This window comes from Condylura cristata, unplaced genomic scaffold, assembly GCF_000260355.1.
Source record: "Condylura cristata isolate star-nosed mole 26May11 unplaced genomic scaffold, ConCri1.0 scaffold00015, whole genome shotgun sequence".
Classification (NCBI taxonomy): Eukaryota; Metazoa; Chordata; class Mammalia; order Eulipotyphla; family Talpidae; genus Condylura; species Condylura cristata.
The window spans coordinates 28,701,086-28,717,595 of NW_004567116.1; positions in this window are offsets into that span (position 1 = coordinate 28,701,086).

Sequence of the window (16,510 nt, forward strand, 5' to 3'; positions counted from 1 at the left end):
CCAGAGACAGAGTGGGGAGCAGAACAATCAGACTGATTAAGTACACTGCTGAGGGGAGCAGCGGGAGAGACAACAGAGGTCTGCTGCGCCATGTGGGTCACCTGCCTGATTGGGGATCGAATTCTTGTTACAGTGGCTGCTGCTAGCTTCATAGCTTCATAGTGTTGCATTTTACCCCACTGTGCCACCAGGGAGGGCCCTGAGTTCAAATTTCTTACTTCAGGCTCACAAACCCATTCTGAATGAAAAAAAAGTTAAGACATTCACCCTATTTGAAATTATATATCCTACCTATATTATACATAACTTCTTGCATATATATTTACATTGTATATATTCATTTACACATATAGCTATTCCCTGTATCTGTGTCTTCCACATATGCCCTTTAACCCAATAGATTATTTTTTTTTGAGCCCACAGTGACAACACCTCATAATGACTTATGTCATAAACTAACATTACTCTCTGCTCACATGATACACATACAAATTATCCTGGAGAAAATATACATAATTTGGAGATGCCATGCTTTCTAAATATTAAGAAAAATGAGCCTGAGTGTGGGAGAGCACTTATTGAGAAGTAAAGAGAGCAATGAGCCTAGAGTGGAGAGATGTGAGCAGGGGTCCAGGTCCGTCTGACGCTGACTTGCCTGAATGCTTTGACAAGAGACTTCCCCAACCTGCAGCGTGGTTTCCCACCTACACATGGAATATGCCAGGTGTACAGAGGGGAGGTTATTCTGTATGCATGAGGGGGGAGGAGAAGCTAGGGGATTAAGAGTAAATGTTAACTGATATCTAAGATGACTTACATGGTTTTTTAAAAAAAATGATTTATTTTACTTATTTATGCATACAAGAACTGGGATGTCGGCCAGAAGTGTGGGGAGGTGAGAGGATTCACCAGAGACACAATAGGGACCAGAACCAGTGGATTTACTGAAATCCACTTCCAAGGGGGAGCAGCAGGCAAGACAGGAGAAGTCTACTGTGCCGTGTGGGTCACCTCCCGGCTGGGAATCAAACTCATGCCACAGGGGCTGGCAATATTTTGATAGCACTGAGACTTCAACGCTTGTGCCCCCAGGGAAGCCCTGATTTACATAGATTTATATACATATATTAATTCATATATGAATATGAATATATGGTCACCCAGAAAACCCACCTTGGCACAAATTACAGATTATTTGATGACCTATAACTGTGAAGCCATGGGGATGCACTCACCTCTTGGGGTGGTGGATGGGGAAAGATACCAATAAACAGAGTGCCCACACCCCTTCTCAGCTGTCAGGGCCACAACTTTCATGCTGAGGACTTTAGTGCATGACCCAGGACCTTGAACTGGCTGCTTGTCCCTAGAGGAGAAGTCATGTCTTGCAACACTCTCCTGCGGGGGCTGCAGAGCAAGAGACAGAGCAGGGCATCTCGGCCAGCTTCTTGGAGGCTGCCACACTTGCCTTCTCCTTTTTTGCTTTTCTTCTAACAATATGTACAAATGCCTATATGCTGAGAATCACAGAAGAAAAGTGGCGACCTCAGTTATAACTACGCATCCTTTACCACTGCAGTTACTGTGCTACCATTACCACTATGAGCATTACATCACTGTCATTGCCACTACCATTGTTACAGTACTACTGGGGTATGGAATGAGGGGTACCAAAGGGTTCCCACACCTGCATATCTAAATGGGTTCTGCCATCTGCTGTATAAAGAGAAAACTTTCTCTTGGTATGAAAGAGCTTCAATAGGATTCATGGGCATAGAAAGAGAAGAAAGGAAAGTTTCTCAATAAAATACCCAAAGTTACCCTTCCCCTCATGGGCAAATGCCCAGCCAAGCAGGGTGAGCCTAAAGCAGGGTTTGAAAACATGCCACAAGACTAAGGCAACTTCAGGCAGGGAAGCATAGGGAAAGGGCAGAATGGGTCAAGCAAGTGTGGGCTGAAAGGAACAAAATTAAAATACAAATCAAGAGAAAGGCTGTGGTTGTCGGCCTCCCCTTGGGTCTCTCACCCACCTCTCTTCCAAGTGTCTCAGCATATCTTGACTCCAGTGTCTCCTCCCAGACCCCTCAAGTCCCTCATGCAAGTTTAAAGATAAGAAACAAACACGTCTCTCTTTCTCACATGTTTCAGCTCCACGCACTTCCTCCAACTCTTCTCACCACTCAACCCCCTCCCTCCATCATTAGGTGAGGGAGAGAACATGGCCCCTTCCCTTTTTATGGAGATTACACTTTGTAAGGATACAGCTATTACCTCTGCTCTCACCTACTGCAGGTCTACTGCCCCAGGGCTGTAGCTCCCACCTCCCCTGGCTGGGCTTCAGGTCTTATCTTGCCTGAATGGACAAATCACTTCTTCCCTGGACTTCACATCCCTCTTCCTTTGTCACTGAGCCACACTGAGAATGAGCTTTTTACAGAAGCTTCTTTTATCTTGGATTGCCCTTTCCTGAGATCCAAATGTTTGCTGGATTATCTGGCTAGGTTGAGATTGACATGTGGTGTTTCACTACATAGCCTCAGGCTCTTGGCTTCCCTTCTTCCACGGAGTTGCCAAAATAAATTCCCACCCACACATGTCCCGGGACTGTCTGGCTGCTTAAAGTAAAAACCTAACGACAGAGAAGCTTAGTTCCATAGAAGTCTTAGGTCCATAGAAGCTTCTCTTCACTTTTTCGAGGGGGCTCCAGAGGTCTCCAGTCAATGGCCCCCACCTCAAAGCTGGGTTTATTTATTTCCTTCCCATCCCAATGAAAGGCTAAGAGCCAGTCACTTCCCTCTGGGAGAGTTGCTTCCAGGCGCTCCATGGTCTGTTATTCATGTAGCCCAGTGCTGTTCATCTGTCCTGCATTCAACAAATACTCACTAAGCAAACTCACTACTTGTATACTCTCTCTGTTTGTTCTTGCTATTTGTAGCCAGGGTGCTAACCTATGGGGACACCATAGTATATGAGACAAACTAGTATATAGAACCCCACGCTTGCTACAATGCTTGGGTTATATGCTATAGATTACACTGCAGCAGTCTGTTTTCTTCCTCTGGGACACCCTTGTTTGTTCCACAAATAAAGAATCATGAAGAACAGCATCAGTTTCTTAACCCACAAGGGGATTTCCCATTTAAACATATTTAATATCTGGTGAAATTGCATGTGGCAGACCTGAGACTCCAGGCAATTTCATGCGTGTTTAATAATTACTTATTAGCATGCTCACTATTATTAAGGAGAGATGCTTTGCCCCAGCTGTCAATTAAGATTAGGTGTAGACAATCGAATAGCACTCTGTGATCAGAAAAGATAAACTCATTACACTTGCAGAAACATGGATGGGGCTGGAAGGGATCATGCTAAGCAAGGTAAGTCAGAAGGAGAAACACAGGTAATGGCTTGTGTCAGTGGTAGGTACAATACAGCAAAGCCAAACAAAGAGTCAGACAAAGACAAACTGGCCATAATCTGAAGGGACCAAGGGTGGGGGTGGGGTGGATGAGAACAGAATGGGCTGAGAACTCAGTGGACTATGGAGGGGATGGGTTGGAGGGTGGGAGTGCTAACGTAACGACCCCTGTGGGGAGATGTTCTAGAGTGTCAAAACACTAATAAGCAGGTAGAGCAATGAGACTTCAGTAATAATAATAAAAGGCTAAGTGTAGAATTGCCCTAGGACACTAGGACCACCACCACCTGCAGTGACTAGGACACCTGTTATCACCATAGCCACCACTCCACTGCTGCTCCACTAACATTGTTAAGGGGAAGGATGTCCTAAAGGAACTCTGCAGAGTTTTGTGGATGCCACCACCTACTCCAGCTTTCCGGACTCTACCCCTTACTCCAGTGATTGAAAACTACAATTCCCAGCAGTACCAGGGAGAGGACTGCGAGGACCCACGGGCGGAGCTAAGCAGGCATTCTGGGACTTTGGGGGATAAATAGGGCGCCATTTTCTATGGCGCTCTGTCTCGCTCAGGAAATGGCTCTCAGGACCGAGGGACTCTGGGCTATCATTTAGTTTGTTACCAGAGCTCCAAGTCAGCCCAGATGATAAGGTATTCCAGTTACTTTGTATCCCTCTCTCTTTCCCTGGGTTGTTTCCTTTTCTTTTCCCCTTTTGTAGATAAATCCATTATTGACCCTTTTATGTGTGTGTCTGCAGTACAACTGAATTTTAAATGTGTGGGTGTGGGCCCCCAGACAGGCAGCTCAGTTCACACTGGGGTGCCCTGTAACAACATCACCACTGCTGTCACTTCCCCACTATTATAACTGTCCTATTATTACCGTGTTGTGGCCATGCTTCTCCCTTGCCCACTGTTACGCCATCATCACATTACAAGACTTGCATTACTACTGCTACCGTGAGCAGCACTACGGTGCTACCATCGCCACTACTCTTACTGCCCATGCCATCACTGCCTCCCCATCATAGTAACGTGCTGTGATTCCATCACTACTAGCAGCTAGAGTGTGGTGGGTTACGGGCCTCATGCTTCCCCGTGCCACTCTGCCACTGAGCGAAAACAGCAGCCTCCGAGTGCCATGCACAGCACGAATATGTTCAATGCATCCATGAATCGAAACATCACAGTAACTCTGTCCATTATAGATCATCACCTTCCATTTGCAAATGAAACAATGAGGTGAGTGTTACAAAGCCAGACGTGACAGACTGTGGCTCTGGCTCGACACAATCTGACTTCAAGGTCTCTACCTCTGTTCTCAATCTGTTCTCCACCAAGAGCCACATGATTCTGCAGCCACGTCCTTAGCCATGGCTCCGGCACCACTGGCACCTGGGCCCAGCTGGTGAGACATGCAGCACTGGCTGCCAAGCCTGACCCTGGTATGGCTGGGAATTATTCTATATACCTCTTCGCCAGGAACATTTCAGATGAAGGACAGTTAAGAATGAAGGTTAGGCTGAGGAAGTGACAGCCTGTGACAAAAACAGGAGGATAAAGGACCCCTGACAGAGAGTAGAACCCTCTGGGCTGAGCCCCAGCTCCCCAAGCTCAGCAGCCTAACGGCAGCAGTGTAGGTGCTGAAGTGCATGCCAGCTGCATGCAGGATGAGCTCGGAAGTGTCACTCCCAGGTCAGGAGGACAGAGGAGAGATACGTGGGCATATCCCTCTAGACACACCCTCCTCTTCACCAACTCCTACCTCAGGTGCACCCCAGCACGCCAACCACAAATATGATGCTGTTAGATGAAACCTAGCTGCTCGAGCCCTCAACCCCCACTTCCTGACAACACACAGCCTGTGTGTGACAGGGTGAGCACGACTCTGCCCGACCCTGGAATCCCTGTCCTGTTCATCTGCAAGATTTTGCACATCCTCTATGGTCTCTCTGAGCAGTCACCCCTGTGAATCTGCCCTCTCTGCTGGGATGCCAGTGCTTTGCCAGCTCACTCACAGGGCAATTGTGAAGCATTCTTACTATTTTGTGGGGCTTTATCCTCTACTGGAGTAGGTTTGTGGAGGATGAGGGGCTCATCTTTGCAGCCCCCCATAGTGCCTTGTCCAATGCCTACCCCATGGTAGGGGCTCAGTAAATATGGAAGGAGAGAGGGAGGGAGGGAGAAAAAAGAGAAGGAGGGGAGAGAGGGCAGCAGACGGAATGAGAGGAAGTGAGGCATAGGGTTGTATGCCAACCTCTGACCTTTCCTAGCCCATTTCTTGTATAAACATCAGTTCCCAACACAAAGTCTGGTTTGTCCCTGTGTTCATTTCCACAGATTTAGAAAGGAAGTCAGTCTCTCAGAACTTCTTGCCAACCAGGGAGCTGAAGGAAGTTGCTGGATCAAAATAAGGGAGGCAGCGGGTGTTAAGAAAAGGACACATACTTGTCAGTTCTGGGCTGCATATCCAGTCACTGCATCTGTCCTCTGAAGCCCCCACTGCTCAGGGGCCCTCTATGAAAGGGGAAGCCTAGCAATCCCTCCCAGCCTGTCTCATGGGGTATAAATACAGCAGGACACATGGAAGTGTTTTGTGGCTGGGAACATGCCCTGCAGATGCTGTCTTACTGCCATTAGAGGTCTGCACAACACTTTGCCATCTTGGTTTTCTAGCCACTGGCCCTGACCCAGAGGCAATGGTCATGCTCCTTCAGAGGTAGCCTGGTGGTGGGGTCATCAGCAGCCTCTTGAGCATCTACATGTAAATAGGTACCCAGGGTGGCCTCAAATGAGGAAGCCAACCCCCAGCAGGCTACATTGGGTGGAGTGTCTGGAACTCATCTCAGCCGACCAAGGAGAAGGCAGAGGAGAAGGAGAAGGAGGAGACGCAGCCACAGCAAAAGGCTCCAGTTAGGAGAGCTGCTCTAGAAGAGTTCTTTCTGAGCTCCACAGAGGCCTCGCCACTGAGGAAAATGCCGAAAAAATGCCGGCTAATTTCAGAGGCTCCACGTTGGTGGGCCAACAGCCCAGGGAGAATGAGCAATTATGATTTCCATCTAAGCAACATATGCTGTTTGCTGGCCTCTTTCGAACAGCTGTAGGTTAGATGCTGTTAAGATTAGTCTCCTTCTCTCCTCCATATTTCAGAATTCAAATTAAACTAAAATAACAGCACCTGCTGAACAAAAACCCCATTGGAAATGTGTCCTCGTACACAATTACTGCAGGGAGGCTGGTCACCATTGTTACCCGCCTATTCTTCCTGAATGGGAACGCAGCGAAGTTTCCCAGGCAGCTGCAGCAATTCAATTGTATAACTGGAGCTGGCCCCGCGCCAACCCTCAAGAACTCAAGTGGCACCAAAAGATACTATATTGATTTGCAATCGAACATAATAGGCCATCAGCTTAATTATTACTGAAGTGACAAGGTTCTGGGTATTTCATATTTATATTTCAGGGCCTGTGAAGGATGAATGTAAATCTTTTAAATGCACGGATTTGCATATCTTCAGAAGGGTTGAGTGCTCTTATTACATTCATAGCCTTTGAAAGACCAAGAGGACTGGCTATTGAACTCAGGTTGCCAGATCCCACCGGCATTTGCTTGGATGAAGAGACAAAAGGCATAAAATGGAAATTGCTTTTAGTCCAAAAAAAAAAGAAAAAAAAACCAAATAAACAAACAACCAAAAAAAAACCCCACTACTCAACTGCATCACGCTATCAAGCTTGGACCCTTTGGGGGCCCTTGAAGGGAGATTGGTTACAGACCTTCATCGGATAGAGGCATTCAGTTATTGAGAAATGAAACCAATGGCTTGGCTCCATGATCCCTGTGCTCTCTCCCCAGTCTCGTCCTGTCTCCTACAGGTCAGTAGAAACTGCTGAGCTGTGAAGATGTGGGCCAGGGAGGCACGGGGAGAGATGGGAGCTTGCTCTTTCAGTATCCTCTCTCACTTGCACCATACCGAGATGGGTTGCAAAGAGAAAGGGCCTCACTGGCATCCCGCCAGCCCTCCTTCTGACACAGAGGTTCTAGTAGGAAAGCTTACACCCTAGCAAGACGTTTTAGAATGGTTCCAAATTTCTTCCTTTCTTCACTCTCTGGATCCATCAAGTCATTGAATTTTATAGATTCTTCCTCTTGAGTCTCCCTTGATTTTTGTTCTCTACTCTGGCTCAACCAGAGTAGACCACCTCAGCTTTCTGTAGGGCTCATCATCGAGCCTGGTCTCATGAGATTGTACTCTTCTTCCTTTCTCAGTCTTACTGAATCACAGTCCATTTCCACCCTGTCATAAGAGGACCTTTCTGAAAACACTGGGGCAGACAGGAGGGCAGTTCTACCACTCAAGTCCCTCCTCTAGACTCCACAGGATAAAGTTCAACTCTCTTCTCAGCCAGGATTCAACCTTCATGGCCGACAGTTATTCCGTAGGTGTATACACCCTTCCAGCCTTACATGTGGCATTTCTATTATCTTTGCCTCTATTCCTCCTTCTACTTGTTTATGGAGACACGAGGATCACCTTCCAAGATTCACCTGAAAGCATTTCATCCTATCTTATATCTTACCCGTGACCATTTCACTGTAATACATCACATTGCACTGTACTCATTTACATTCCTGCTGCTCCCCTACAAGGGTCTCAGGCAAAAAACTGTGCTTTAAATCACTTTATCCCCAGGACACAGGTCAGGGCCTGGAATGTCGGAAATGTTTAGCCACTGTTGGTTCTTCACCCCTAGGGAACATCAAATGTGTATGGAACACATAGTATATGTGAGGTGTTGTTCCAGGCACAGGACACAAAAACATCCTTGTCACATTGGAACCCAAGATCTAAGGCCAGGACTGCTCTGAGCATACACATCTATGTGCATAAACACGGGACAGCTTAGCTAGTAACTGTTCTCCACACTCAGAGAAACAGGAAATTAGTAACCTAGTTTATGTAAGTAAACAGGACTAGGACTCAACCTGAGATCCCATCATGTAAAAAGCAAGCCATCTTCTTTTCCATTATGCCTTAGGAGGTGGGTAGAACTTGATTAGACATGGAACTGATGACTATTCCAGAAGATGACCTCATTGACCCCACGGTCTTCAGTAACATCAATCTCATCACCCATCACCCCCCTTCCCAGGGCCACTTCAGTCACCTCCAACATCAGCAGCTCTATTCCTGCCATCCTCCCTATTCCTGCCATCCTCCCTTCACCAACACCAGGAATCATAGCACAGGGACCCTCGGGTCAAGGAGAAATGGAAAGGGAAGTGGCTTTGTTCTAGTTTCCCTCAGTGCTACCACTTTCCCCCTACTCTGCTCTACACCATCTTCCTGGACCACCTGAAAAACTATCCTTCCACCTCCTGGACTCTGTCATAGCCAAGAAGTCTTTGTAACAAAACCCCCACTCCAGGAAGCAGTTTTATTCCCTTGAATTGAAAGCTATTTCTAAGGGATCTAGACCAAAAGGTGATATAGGAATGAAAAAAGAAGGCAGAGACCCAAGAGTGAAAGCTTGAGTCGGGCAAACAGTCTCTCCACAGAGGTAAGGAGGCAACAGGAGTTAAGACCTATTCATGCCTGTAGGGCAGAGGAGTGGATTGGAACTCTGAAGAGAGAGACGGCCATCTTTACCTGGCTCAAGAAACCAGGAGGAGTTCTCCAGGACATGGTGGAATACCTCTCCCCCTCACGTAGACTGGCCCTCATTGCTACTTCTGACCTCTGCCATTTGGGAAGGAACTAAGACCTCCATCGGAATCACCCACAAGAGAAACCCCGGGCCGGCAGACTTAGCCCCAGAGTCCTCAGCGGCAGCAGCTCGTGGCCACTCCTGCCAGCCGGAGCACAAAGACAAGCATTGCCCCGTGAGAAGCAGGAGCTACAGAGGACCACCTGTCAGGCAATTCTGTGATAAAAGGAAGTGAGGCTGGAAATTGGACAATTGTCACTAAGTAGCTGAGAACCCAGCTGAGTGGGGCTTTCTTTAATAAGAATGACAGAAGCCAGCTTTAAAGGCAGATGGAGATTTTCCAGCATCCAGGATTTTATAGAGAAGAGCAGGAAAGGAAGGGGGCCTCGGAATGGGACCTGCCGTCCTAGCCTCATGAGGAGGAAGGGGTGAGGGCCATCCCGTGGGCTTCAGGGATGTTTCTCACGGGTCAGTGTCATTGCCTGGACTCTCATCAAAAGCATCACCTTTGTGGGTCACTGGCAGGAGACAGTGATCCTCAGATGTAGAGAGCCTCAAGGAATTAGCAACAAACAGACTCACTTCTTTCAGTGCTCTCAGTGCTCTCTGGGCTGTATGGTGGTGGAGATACAGGAGAGTAAGTCTGTTGACTGCAGCAAAGCATTTGACTAAGTATTTCTTTTTATGATGGTGGGAGATATGGATAACGAGGAAATTAGGTAGATTTAGCACAATGTTAGTAGCAATACTAACACATACTAACGGCACCTTTTGAGCTTAGCACCAAACTGGATTTTCCATACATCAGGACACTAAAGTACCTCATTGCCCTTTAACAGATGAGAAAAGCAGGGCTCAGACAGGTGTGGTGAATGCAGGGCAGGCCAGGTGGATCCAGAGTTCAGTTAACTGGGCCACCTGATCTCGAGTTCAGTTAACTCTCGTGCGCACAGGTATGAATTGTGTGACAAACTACACATACTCACAGCTTCCACATTTGCATGATGTCCTTAGTTGGTTGTCTGTGCCCGTGCACATAGAGGGTCAGCTCCAGAGACTAGAGCACCCAGAGACGCTGACACCCATAAAGGCTCTGATACCAGCGCTCCCGGACACCAAGGGCCAGCTGTACTTGTGTTCTTGCTCCAGGCAGCTGACCACACTCGCCACATGCCCACCCTCCACCTGCGAGAGCACAGCGCAGCAAGCAGCCATTGCCATGACCACGTGTGGCTCAGCTCCCATCCATCCCGTGGGTGTGTGCACAGACCTACAGGTGCAAACATGCTTCCGCACTCTTGAAGCACCTACCGAAATGCTTGTCTGTTTTTACTGTCTCCACCTAATGGCTAGAGCAGCTCTCATTCTGCTGCTAAAGTTGGGGCAATTTTCTCATAACTCAGAAAAACACTTTGTTTATCAGAAGGTAACACTGCAGCCCAGTAGGCTGAGGAAGTCCCAAGGGGTAGCTGCAATGACTGAAGATGCCACTCAGACAGGGGCTTAAAGCCTGTCCGCCCCTCCCCCAGGAGCCTCCAAGGGGCACAGAGCAAGTGTGGCCCCAAACCCCTGAGGGATCTGTGTCTGCTTTTGGATGCCTGGCCCTGCATTAGCAGTGTGCCCGCGCTTTTCCAAACCCCAGGGTCCCCTCTGTTCAAATGAGGGTAGACTTAGCATTGCCCCAGGATCAGAAAACGCCGAGCACAGACTTGGTGGAGAGCTCTGTGCCTGACCAAAGCCGGCCTCCACGTACTCTGCCATGTTCCCATGCTGCCACCTTCTGATGCCAAAGCTATCTCAGTGGCAAGCTGCACAGCACCCTGTCAACAGGCCCCAGGGAAAAGGAGGTGGCAGAGTCGGGGGGGTTGAGACCCTCAGCTGCTCCTGGAGAAGCAGGGCTGACAAGGCGAGGATTGTTTTTCTCCCCTGGTGTGAAGCATGTTGACTTGCTGTTGATAGATGGTGGGATGATATTAATTAAAATGCAGGCAGGTGTGAGGGCGCCTCTTAGAGCTGCACTCGGGGTGGGGGGGGAGGCTTCGCTCAGGTCTGTAGCCGTAGCACCCTGTCCTTCCCTTTCTAAAAGCAGGTGTGACTTGGAGGGGAGGGTCTGGGTTTCCCATCCCTGGGAGACTCAGTTGTGATGTGAGTAGTGCTGGGCTCCAGGTGGAGGTGCAGCCTCCTTGGTTCCGGGCTGATGTGTGGAAGGAGGCAGCATCTTTCTCATACGCCAGGGAGTGCTGAACAAGATCCCGGGAGGGCTGAAGAGGCTCTGCCTTGGGGGAAGCTGTTCACGGGAGCAGTCGCCTTCTCTGTCCTGCCAGCTCTTCTACAGGGCGGGTTTGGGGGGCAAAGGGCTTCCTATGAGTGAAGAGGCTGAGGATGTAAGGCAGCACCCCTAGAGCAGCTAGGCAAAGATGCCCCCACACAGCATGTGGGCTGTATCCAGAGGCCCTGGGGTTTGATATGGGGAGGACATTGGGGAGGAAACAGGAAAACCAGGAAGCCGAGGTGCAGGGCTTGTGACACCACCGTGAAGCCCACTGTCCAGTATTGATAGTGTAGACCCCGACTGATCAAGATGGTCTATGTATTGTTCTTGGCATGTGAGATCCAGTGAACTTAAGTTATCTGTTAAAATACAACCACTTGCGAAATAAGCCAGAAAGAAAAGGAAAAATACAGGATGGTTTCACTCATAGCAGGAGTGTAAGGGACCAGGAGAGAAAATGATAATAATAATAATAATGAATGGCTATATACCAGAGACAGTTTATGGGAGTGGAGTGGGGAATGGGATCAAAAACAGTAGTGGGGAGTGAAATGTACTGGGCTTTGGCGATGGCACATGGGTGATTTGGTGATGGGAAACCCAAGGGGATTGCAACTGAGATGGAGAAAGGCACAAAATGATGTAAAAATAAACTATTATATTATTTTAAAAAAATACAACCTCTTGCTTATGAAGGCACTGACAGAAAAGTGGAAGAAAAAGACAGATAAAAACCTGGTGGTGCTGAGCTCTCTCCTAAATCAAAATTAACAGATGGTCCTGATCATATGTCTCTGAAAGGTGGTGTAAGTATAATTACTGAATTGAAAGCAATTTGAGATGCTCATGGATGCCATACCTGCAGTCCTGAAGCCTTCTCCAGATTGCAATGACTGTCCCCAGGGGTGCTTGCCCTGGGAAGGGATACTCAGCTCTCTGCAAATGGACTGATGGGGGCCTCTTTGGGCCAGGCCCTGCCCAGTTGCCTGAAATTGCCAAAGGTCTGTTACCTTCCCACTTCAGGCTGCCAATTGAGTTGTGTGCTTATGTTACTGTGCTTTGAATTCCCCTTAATAAATGCTCTGGTTATATGCATCTGACTTGAGTGGAGAATGAAGCTTTCCCCGTTCATGGAAATGAACACTCTAGAGATGCCAAGCCTGATAAAACACATGCTCAGTTTAGATTTACATCAGTGGGTTCTCACACCTGAGCCAAAGTAGACAATGAGATGACAAAGATAACTTTCTAGTTGATTTTCTGTTTCCTGCTTCTTGCCTCTTCTTGAAAGAATAAAAGTTGCTCAGAGGGCCCTCCCTGGTGGCGCAGTGGGGTAAAGCACAGCACACTCCCACATGAGTTTGATCTCTGTCCCAGAGGTGATCCACATGGCACAGCAGACCTCTCCTGACCTGCCTGCTGCTCCCCTTCATTGATTTGCCTGTTCTGCTCCCCACTCTGTCTCTGGTGAATCCTCTCACCGACCCTGCACCTCTGGCCTGTACCCCAGTTCTGTATGCATAAATAAATGAATCTTAAAAAAAAAATAGTTGCTCAGAGGTCAAATGACCTGACTGAAATAGTGGATCTAAAGTTCAAACACTTCCCTGGCTTCTAAAAATCAGAATCCCAAATCATTCTATTTTTTTTTAAACGTTATTTGAATAGGAGCCAGTGAAACATCCCAACAGTAAGTCTTTCAGTGAAAAAAAAAGGGAGAAAATAACTTGGGTGGGTGGAGAGAGAACACAGCAGGTGGATGATAGAAACTCAGAATTTTGGTACTTGAACTCAGAACTCCCACTTGCAAAACCTAATTCTTGCCTCTCTGGGTCTTTATTTAGGCATTTGTATGAAGGAAGGATGATACCAGGAAATATCACTCATATCTTTCCTTCTTCCTTCCTTCCCAACTATTTCTTCTCCTCCCCCAGCTCCAGGGATAATATGATAATCTACATTTTGAGTTCTTAAATATGTGTAATCATTTCTCCACCATCTGACCTGTAAATAACAGCTTTAATGAGGATTGTTGAGAAACATTCCCCAGGGAAGGCAATGAATTATAATTGAGCCAAGTTCTCCTGCAGGCCTAACAGAACTGTTAACAATGAGGATTATTTTGAAAGTGTTGAAGAAAAGAATAGGGGAAGCTATACAGAAATCCTTCTAGACTTGTGAGTTCCCTACTATGTGCTCCATTTCAGTTATCAACAAATTCCTTGTTCTGAGAGATCAAACTCCAACTTCCAGCCATACATCAGGATGTTCCATATCCTTAAACTATGATTGGGCATGTTATCCGAAACTGTGCTTCTGGAATGAAAGTCAATGCAAACATTTAGACAGGCTTTTCCAAATATTATTTCAGCCTCAATAGTTTGTTGGGAAACCCTGCTGTTTCTTTTGCTTATTTTCACACCCCAGATCAGATTGTATCACTGTATGCTAACTAGTAAAAGAAACCTGAATAAAGCAGGGAAAGGCTTGTACTCTGTTGACCATAAAAATACTGCAAGCTTAACGCTTTTTTACAGTTCCTTCAATCGTAGGACCTGACCTGATCTGGCCAAGGCCGGTCTCCTTATTGATCTCATTTAGAGTCAACATTTATTCATTGGTGAGCATTTGATGTGTTGCCTCAGGCCTTGCTGGAAGTGTCATATAGCACGCGATGTATGTCCTTTATTACTTTTTAAAAATAAAATGGAATTCTAAATGCATATATTCCTACTAGCTTAAGAAAATTGATGGTGTGTGTTCTTCGGAGAGAGAGAATGAATTTCTGAGAAACCAAAGCAAAGTTTCAATGTTACTGTCACTAACTAATCATCAGACCAATACAACTTTTAGTAAATAGCAAGGGCCTTGTTTCAAACAATTCATTTAATAAAAAAGGCATTAACCATCCATTTCAGATGACAAGCTAGTCTCTCTTTCTAGAATTAAATAGGAAGAATTGAACTGATCTACTTACAAATATTGTAGGTTTGGATCAACAGTAATGCAAATTTTGGGATAAGTAAAAACTTATCCCAATTAGAGTTCTTGTTTTTGTTTTAATTAATCGACTTTGGTTTCAGCTCTAATGTATAAAGTTTGAAAGATGTCATTCCCATTCTTAGGAGAAGAAATATGAATAAAAACTGAAAATCAGCAACTTTCCTTAGAACTATCAGAAAAATGAGATTTATGGGGAAATGGTTTTACCAAAACTGCAGATTATGTGAATATGAGATCAGTTTACCTAAAGTAGCAATCACTGGAGTCAGAATGAAGGAGGAAATGTAAATGGTAAATTTGGAGAATTTCTGGAGGTTGCATATGAACTAAGGAAAGAGTGACATATTCCTGGACATCAAGTATCAGGAGTCCAATATACTCCTGGATTTTACCTCCAGGAACCCCACTAGATTCTCAAAGTAAAGAGACAACAATGCTTTCCTGCTCTGACATAGGGGAGGGGAAGAGAAATTGCCATGCAACCCAGAATGTTCTCCACAACGAAGGTCTACTGGTCGGTGCAAAATGCAGTGCTAGGCAGAGCCTTGGCCAACTTGTAGAAGGGCTTTCCTCCCATTTTGGCCACTTCCAGCTTTCCTGTTTCATATAAAAAGGGAAAAACAACATCTGCAGAAACACCTGTGAGGCTCACAGCTGGGGCCACAGGCCCACAACAAAAATGAGATTTAATCATAAGAATACAGAAATCCTCCATTCCCAAACTTTATGAATATTCCAACAAGGCTTCAAGCATAATAATGGGTTATAGCTGAACAAAAGAGACTATTTCAGAAAGAGTTCATAGGGAAGACCGATGACAATGGGAGAGGCATAAACAAGGCCACAAAAAGAATTGGAAGCTTCTAGCATCTACAGCCATAGCAAATATTAAATGTAGCTCAACTGCTAGCTGGATCAACACAAAAGCTCACACTAAAAGCTACTATCCTCAATTTCCATACCTGATACTACCTGTCTAAGTTTCAGCAAGAAATTATAAGGCAAGCCAAAAAGCAAGAAAAAACACAGTCTCAAGAGATAAAGCAAAAATATATCATTAGGACCCGATTCAGATGTGACACAGATATTGAAATTATCAGGTGGGGAAGTTAAAATAATTATAATTAGGACCCTCCCTGGTGGCACAAATGGGTTAAAGCACAGCATTACAGAGCAGCTGTTTCAGTACAAGTACGACACCCTGCCGGGGCCAGGGGCCTGGGAGATGACTTACATGGCACAGCAGACTTCTGTCTCGCCTGCTGCGCCCCTCAGCAGTGTATTTCAGTCAATCTGCCTGTTCTGCTCCCCACTCTGTCCCTGGTGAATCCTCTCACTGCCCCTGTATCTCTGTCTGTACCCCAGTTTTATATGCATAAATAAATAAATCTTTCAAAATAAATAAATAACATGAGTCCATATAAAACAACTGACTAAATAAATAAAAGGAGAATAAACAAATCTCTCTTACAGAAGAATTCCAAGTAATTTATATAGACAAACCATGAGCTGCACAGAGGAAGTTCCTTTCAAAGAGTACATATGGAATAGGACCTGAGGAGTCATTTCATTGTGGAAGAATGTGAATGTGACATTCACTACCTCAACCAGGCAATCACTGGTAATAAGTTTTGGTGTAGGTATTCTTGATATGATGCCATAAAACTTGTAGTTTTCCTCTGGCTTCTTTCTCCCTAAAAGACTCCATTTAACAACAAGATAAAAACAGCTGATACATTCCAAGAGAGGGACATTTTACAAAACACCTAATACTCTTGAAAACTAAGAAGGTCCCAAGAGTGAGGGGTCACTGACAAGAGGCGTGGAAGGAGACATAGTGAGGAAATGTGGTGTGCTGAAGCCAAATAACAATAGGTGAAAGCTAAGCACCTGGGATTAAAGTATGGGATTTAATTAATAATGTATCAAGGCTGGTTCTTTACTAGTTTCAAGCAAGTGAACCATACATATGTAAGGACTTACTACTACAAAAACTGGGTGTGGCATAGATGCAATCTCTCTGTATTATCTTTAGAAATTTTTCTCAAACACTAAAATAAAGGTTATGAAAATAAATGGAGCAGATATATCATTGTTATATAAATTGA